Source organism: Eschrichtius robustus, chromosome 3, assembly GCF_028021215.1.
Source record: "Eschrichtius robustus isolate mEscRob2 chromosome 3, mEscRob2.pri, whole genome shotgun sequence".
Lineage (NCBI taxonomy): Eukaryota > Metazoa > Chordata > Mammalia > Artiodactyla > Eschrichtiidae > Eschrichtius > Eschrichtius robustus.
This window is the reverse complement of record NC_090826.1, coordinates 27,963,926-27,971,767: the sequence shown is the minus strand read 5'-3', so window position 1 is coordinate 27,971,767 and position 7,842 is coordinate 27,963,926.

The window sequence follows — 7,842 nt, the reverse complement described above, 5'->3', positions numbered from 1 at the left end:
ATATGATCCAGCAATCCCACTTCTGGGTATATATCCAAAAGAATTGAATTGAGGATCTCAAAGAAATATCTGCACTCTCATATTGATTGCAGCATTAGTCACAATAGTCAAGATGTGGAAACAATCTAAATGTCCATAGATGGATAAATGGATGAAGAAAATGTGGTATATACATACGATGGAATATTATTCAGCCATTAAAAAAAGAAAGAAATTCTGCAACATGCTGCCATATGGATGAACCTGGAGGGCATTATCCTAAGTGAAATAAGCCAGTTACAGGACAAATATTACATGATTCCACTTATGTGAGGTATCTAAAATAGTCGATTTCACAGAAGCAGAGAGTAGAATGGTGGTTGTCAGGGCTGGAGGGGGGGAAAGTGGGGAGTGGCTACTCAGTGGGTATGGAGTGTCATTTCTGCAAGAGGAATCAATTCCAGGGTCTGCTGTACAACATAGTGCCTGTACTTAACAATACTGTATTTTGCACTTGAAATTTTTCTTAAGTGTTTTTATAGTGAAAGCAAAACCAAAAATAAAACCCTAAAAAATTAGAAAACAAAGGGGCATGAGGAAACTTTTGGAGATGTTGGATGCGTTTATTAGGTTGATCGTGGTAGTGCTTTCATGAGCGTATGCATATGCCCAAACTCATCACATTGTATACATTAAATTAACTATGTGCAATTTTTGTATATCAATTATATCTCAGTATAGTTGTTAAAAAGAAATAAAACTCAAAACAACAGGGAAGTATCATTAAAACAAACACACAAACAAATAAATAAACAGTAAAACCACTATTTTGAGCACCCACCATGTGCTGTTGCTGGAGATACATCAGACACCCTCATGGACATAGCCTCTGCTCTCAATGCACTTAGTCTTCTCCAGAAAACAGACATTGGTCAGATAATCATAGAAATAATTATGTACCTAAACTCATGACAAATGCTGCAAAGAGGACGTACAGAAGCTAGGAGAGCGTATAACAGGGGGATGTGACCTTGTGCGGGAGATCAGGAAGGGTTTCCTGGGGAAGTGATGTTTAAGCTCAGACCTGAAAGACAAGTAAGGGGTCAATAGACAAAGGGAGAAAAGAGGAGAGTGTTCTAAGTACACACACACACACACGCACACACAAAGGTATGTGCAAAAGTCCTGGGGTGGGAAGAAGCATGCATTTTTGTAGAACCAAAAGGAAGACCAGTGTAGAGAGGGTATAGAATGGGGTGAATGATGTTGAGAGATGTTCCTATTTTCCACACCTGGTGAATCCCAGCCTCCTTCTGCCCCATTTCCTCTCTCCCTCCTCTCAGAGAGGACAAGTGATCATTCTGACTAGTGAGTTTGGGGAAAGGGGCTGAGTGTTCAACCGCCCCCTGTGTCTCCTTTAGGCATCTTCTGCCCCTGTGGGGTGGAGCTCGCGGTCCTACAGCTCCCTGTGGCTGGAGGTGTGAGGCTGTCTTATGCGGAGGGCAGAATCAGGAAGCCCAGTGTTGCCACTTGAACCGCAGTCCCCAGTGGAGTCCCCAGCGCTCGAGATAGTACAGCTGGTATTTCACCCTCCATCTGCTGGCCTCCCTAAGTTCTGTATTCAGGCAGAATCAGAAAGCGGTGTCACAAGTCCTCATCAGCCACCCTCCCTTTCTCCATTCTCGGGCCCAGAGCCCATTGTTTCTCAGTTTGGAGGGCTAGCAGGTATTTTCAATACAACCTGTTTCTCCTTCATAGATGGAGGGTTGGGAGTGTGGGAGAGGAGTCCGGGAACCTCTTTAAGATTGGGAGGTCCAGAGATTCAATTACACTTTTTTGCTACCAGAAAGTGAACCAATTTTAATGGAATACATCAACAATTTAAATGGCATTGCTGATTTTTCTCTGTGATGAGAAAGTTCAAACTCTCGAGTTTTGCCTCTCTGAGCCCACACAGCTTCTGGGTCTGGCTTCTGGCCCAGAGCATGAGGGTCCCCTCACTCTTTTACCCCCACTCAGATGGCAAACTGCCCAAGCCCTGCCATCCCTTTGCAGCTCATTATGCAAGGGATGTGCCTTCCATCTCGCTTCATCCTCACAAGAACCCTGCAAAGGGAGGTCTGTGGTCCTATTTTATAGATAGGGTGACTGAAGCTCACAGAGAGGAAGTTAACTGGCCCAGGGACACACAATAAAGAGTGGACACTCCAAGATTTGAATCCAAGCCTCTATGATCTCAAAGGCCATGCCACTGTCTGCCGGGAGCCTTATTATTTGTTGTTCAGGGGTTGCTTATTACTAGTCTATGAAAGAAAGATGGGGTAGCTTCAGAAAATAAGAGGCAGAAGCGTCAGGAGCCTCAGGCCAGGAACTAGAGCTGCACTGACCTTCAGGATCCTCTCGTATTTTGCTTCCTTTACTCTCACGGCAGGTGGGCTTTTCCCACTTAGTGGGGAACGGGGCCACTCACAGCCCCAGGTGCCTATCCTGCCAGTTCCAGAACTACTCTCACCTCTCAGCTCAAAGATCCCTTCCTCAGGGAAGCCCTCCCAGATTGCAAGGTTAGGTTGCCGTGTCATTTTCCTCCATTGCACTGATCACAGTTTTAACTTATACACCATGTGGTTATTTGATTAATCTATGACTCTTCCATGAGACTCAAAGCCTCAAGAGGACAGCGCCTGACACATCCCTGGCACTCTACAGACACCCACTGAATAACCTCAGCAGGTGAAGAAGAGGGGGGAAAGGCGTTCCAGGCAGAGGGAATAGCACATGCCAAGGCCCAGAGGAGAGAAGGAATCTGAAACTCTAAAAGCAGGCAAGTCAAGGGTCTGGTCAGACTGGGCCAAAGGCAAGGGCAGATGGTTCAGACATCGTCAACCTGGTTAAGGATTGGGGACTTTCTCCCAGGTGCAGTGAGAAAATTTTGCAAGCCGGGGAGTGACGAGGTAGGATCTGTGTTATAGCAAGATTGTTCTGGTTTTAGCAAGTGGTGAGGCTGGAGGCAGGGAGACCACGAAGGAGGCTGTGGCACCATTCCAGGAGAGGGATGAGTGTGGCTTGGAATAGGTTGGTGGCAGTGGTGTTGGTGGGAAATGGACACATTTGGGAGATAGAATGGATGGGACTTGGTGTGGGGCTGAGTTGAGAAAGGGGTGGAGGGAGACACTCGGGTCTGTAGCCCAGGCAGCAAAGGGCTGAGGGTTTGAGCAGGGGTGTGGTGGGTCCAGGCTAATGTTCAGTGGCAGGTGGAGGTCTGGTTCCCTCAGGGCTCTTGACCTCTTACACATCTCAGAGGAGTGCTCTGAGCTGGGCCCCTGATAAGGCTCGAATTCAAGGGCTCAGGAGCTCCACCCTCCACAGCTAGACATCATCCCATTACAGATAGCAGTTCTGGTCCCTCTGTCAGGCCACCTGAAGTCCCACCTGAGTCAGCTACAGGAGCTCAGGCAATCTCTGCTGGGCTGCAGTGCAGAGAAAGGCATCCTCATGTGGAAACCAGAGGGACAGCGCCTTCTCAGTCTGAAATGCCCAGATGAGTCAGGACAGGGTTTAGAAGGTCTGAACCAATCTGGGCTTGTTCATACAATGCCAGATAAGAGCACCAGGGGGCTCCCTTGAGTCTTGAGAAAGATTAACACAGGCCAAAAAAGGAAGGTGGGTTTCCTTACCTTTGTCTTGAGTGGTTTTTAACAGACTCATGGTACTTAATCCCTAGAGGGGATTAAGGAGGCTCTAGCACAGGAGGCTGGGATTGACTGATTGATTGACTGATGATCATTCATCCAACAAATAGCTGTTGAGAGTCTCTACATGAGGCCCTGGAGTGCCATGGGAGTTGGAAGATCTGGACTTGCTACTAATCCACCTGGTAACCTTGGACAAGCCCCTTCTCCTTCCTGGATTGATAATCATAAAAGCTATGCTTTACTGAGTCATTTACATCTTCAAGGTGCTAATCATTTTAATCTCTCATAATGGTCCTTTGAGGTAAGTAAGATAATCCTCATTTTACAGATGAGGAAGCCATGTTTGGAGAGATTTAGTAACTTCCTCAAGGCCACAGGGAAACCAGGGAGAGCTGCAGTTCAAACCCAGTGCTGAAGATTAAGGGTGAATGTGCCATTCTATGTTGCATCTTGGCGGTGGGGCACCATGAAAGGATTTGAAGTAGGAGGACGACATGATTGAATTCTTTATGGAAGATGGAGTGAGTGGGGGAGTGACCAGATAGGAGGAGTGATAGTGGTCCATGCTAGGGATGAGGCCAGAGTGAGGGCAGAGTCCACAGGCCTGGAGAGGGGGGTGTGATATGAAGTACATTTGCAAGGGCAAATCCCTGGAATGTGGGGTCTGAGTGCACAGTGCGGTAGAGAATTCTGAGGATGTCAGTTATGTGCTGGCAAGATGGTGGAGCCATTGGCTGAGACAAGGAAGGTTGAGGAAGAACAGGTTTTAGGGGAACATAGACCTCTGCAACCTAAAGGTGCCCAGCCAAGCTGTCCCAAGCAGTGATGCCTGGTCTTCTTCTGTGTGAAATCCTATCTTTCTTTAATAGGTTTCCAGGTAGGGGCCATATGTCTCTGTTTAGCTTTTAAGAATCATTTGAAATTGTGTATGACAGTATACACGTGTGTGTGTGTTTATTTCTTAGCTTTTAACCTTGGCAACTTGTGCTTCTTAAGTACTAATTACCTCTCGGACTCTTGACAATTCTGCTTTCTTAAAACAGCCTCAGCAGACTCCTCCTGTCTGTGAAAGGCCAAGCATGTGGTTGTCTCTGTGCAGAAGGCCTCTGGATAGTGCTGGTCCTGGGGTGATTAGCCAGGAAGGCCGAGGCTCCTGGAGCAGACAAGGTGACTCAGGGCTGGCAGCCACAGCATCTCCACGGTGGAATCCTGGTCTCCAGGCAGAAGACTCTGCAGCAAGCTGCTGGCTGAGCTTCTTCCTGTCCCCTCCCGCCTAATGAGAAGAGACAGGCCAACCACAGTGTCTGCTGGATGGGTGAGGTGGGGTGGGGAGGCAGGGTTGTCCATGTGGACCAGGCAGATCCTACCCTGGGCAGGCTGACAGCCCCACTGGTCTCTTAGCACTGGAGGGGAAATTACCTTCCTCCTGTGGGAACATAGCACACTGCACAGTCACCAAGCTCCCTGCTCCTGGAACCAACTCTGCTGAGTTCAGAGCTGAGCCTTTCCCCAAGACAGAGCACTGATAGTTGAGGAGCAAGAGTGGGGACTTCAAGAGATGTGAGAGGTCAGGGTTTGTCCTTCAAGGGAGAGGGTACAGGTAGCAGATATATGTAAGACATGATAAGAGCCACTCAACACTCTCATGTACCCCAACACTGTATGCAGTGTGGTGTAGATTAGTGGTTAAAATATGTATAGGGGAGGAAAATAATCCCCTCTACTCTTTTGAATGCTTGGCTGAGACTCCTGGAATAAAAGAGATTAATAAGAGAAAAATAAACAGAAGTTTATTAACCCGTATACTCATGTTTACATGGGAGAGACCCAGAGAAAAACGAGTAACTCCAGGAGGTGGCTTAGAACGGAAGCCTAAATGCCATCTTCAGCTAAAGGCAAAAGAAAGAAAGGTATGGGGGAGGCCAGTTCTGGGGTGGTGACCAGGAAAAGCACAGTAAAGATGAGTAAAGTTTGTTATGCAGATTTAAGTTGGTGCCTTCTTCACTGGTAGGAGTCTAAAGTTGTCTCCATGAAGTAACCTTTGTTCTTCCTGGTCCAGAGCAGAGGAGGGACACATTTGTAAATTTACATCCTGCTTTTAGGCAAATAGGGGAGGGCAGAGAGCTTTTCTTGTATCTGCCTCTTTTCAATTGCCTTCGGTTCAAAATAATCCTTATGTCAAAGCAGCATTCTCTGGGGTGGCATATTCTGTTTGGAGATGTCTGTTTGGAACCTCTGTCTGAAATCTGGCAAAGCTTGGTTCAAATTCCACTTCTTGTCGGCAAGTTACTCAACACCTATGAATTTCAGTTTATGTAAAATGGGGATAATAACAGAGCTGACCTCCCAGAATGGTAGCAATGACTTGATGAGATTGTATTCATTTGCAGGGGCTGCCATAATAAAGTACCACAAACTGGATGGCTTAAACAATAGAACTTTATTGTCTTGTAGTTCTGGAGGCTAGAAGTCTGAATCAAGGTGTCAGCAGAGTTGGTTCCTTCTGAGGGCTGTGAGGGAGAATCTGTTCCTTTCCTCTCTCCAGGCCTCTTGTAGATGGCCATCTTCATGTGGCATTCTCCCATTATGTGTATCTGTCTCCAAATTACCCCTTTTTATAAGGACATCAGTCATATGGATTAGGGCCCACCCTAAAGACCTCATTTCAACATGATTACTTCTGTAAAGACCCTATCTCCAGATAAGGTCATGTTCTGAAGTACTTGGGGTTAAGGCTTCAATTTATGAATTTTAGGGGAGGCACAAAATTTAACTCATAACTGAGATATTGCAATCAAGACACTTAAGTATGGAGTTAGATAGTACAGACTAAGCATGCTGTAAATCATCATCATTGTCACCACCACAATCCCTAGCCTCTATCCCCCCATCTCATGCTCTGTTTTAGCCCCAATATCCTGCCTGTTCCCCAATGCTTCCTACCCTATTCATTCCCACCCTAACTTCTATCTCCTCTCCTTCCTTACTTGAGGATTCAATCGCCGTCCTCAACACAGAAAGGATCAGTGATAAATGGTGTGAAAGGTTGAGATCATCGGGTGTGTGGACCACAGGTCCAGGCTGCTGGTTCCTGGCTGATAAGTGAAGCCTGCCTCCCGCATCTTTGATGGTCTTCACTCTGGGACTTGCTCACTTCAGCCTCTAAAAGAGGATGTGGATAAGGGTTAAGAACGTGGACCCTAAAGCCAGTTACCTCCCAGCTCAAGGACTGGCAAACTACAGCCTATGGGCCATATGTGGCCCACTGCCTGATTTTGTAAATAAAGTTTTATTGGGACACAGCCACACCCTTTCATTTACATATTGTCTATGACTGCTTTTGCTTTACAAATGCAGAGTTGCATACTTGCAACAGAGACCATATGGCCTGCAAAGCTGAAAATACTATCTGTCTTGTTATGCAAAAAGGCAAATATTTTAACCTCTTGTGCCTCACTTTGCAATTTATTAATTGGAAGTGGTAATGATACCTTCCTCCTGGTACCTTCCTCCTATTACAATGGAGTTGTTATGATTATTTAATGATCTGATACATACCATGCTGCATTGGCTATGAGTATTATTATTACATGAGTATTAGTATTATTATTATTATACAAAACTGTAGCCAGATTCCACGGACTCAGAGCCCTGTGCTCTCAGCTAGGGGTGTAATCAGGGCCCAAGGCCCAAGCACACAGCCTTGATGGAGGACCTCAGCTTCTCTAAACCCATAGCATCTTCCGGCCTGAGAAGATCTTCTCTGGCTCCTTCTGGCTTGCATAGATAGGCCTGTGGTGTCTCTCTAGTTTTTATTTCCAGGCTGCCCTAGACCTGGAATCTCACACCTGCCCCTGTCTATGCCATCTCATTTGACTATTTATTGAGAACCTACTATGTGTGCAGAAACTCTTGAGCTGGGCATTCCCATGTCTAGAGATAAATATGACATCATCCCTGCCTTCAGATTTATCACCCTCCTTCCACTCCTTATATAACAGGGCTCCTGGTAGATCGGACCTTACAATTTCTGAAGCAGAAAAACTTATTTTAAAAATAATGCACAGTGTCTGTCTTTTAGGGTGGAGACTGTCGCTTTGTTCTTGGCAAAACCTCTTGAGTGGGCCCTTGTGGTTATGTAAATGAGAAGCAAGTGCTCTCCCTGCTTCTT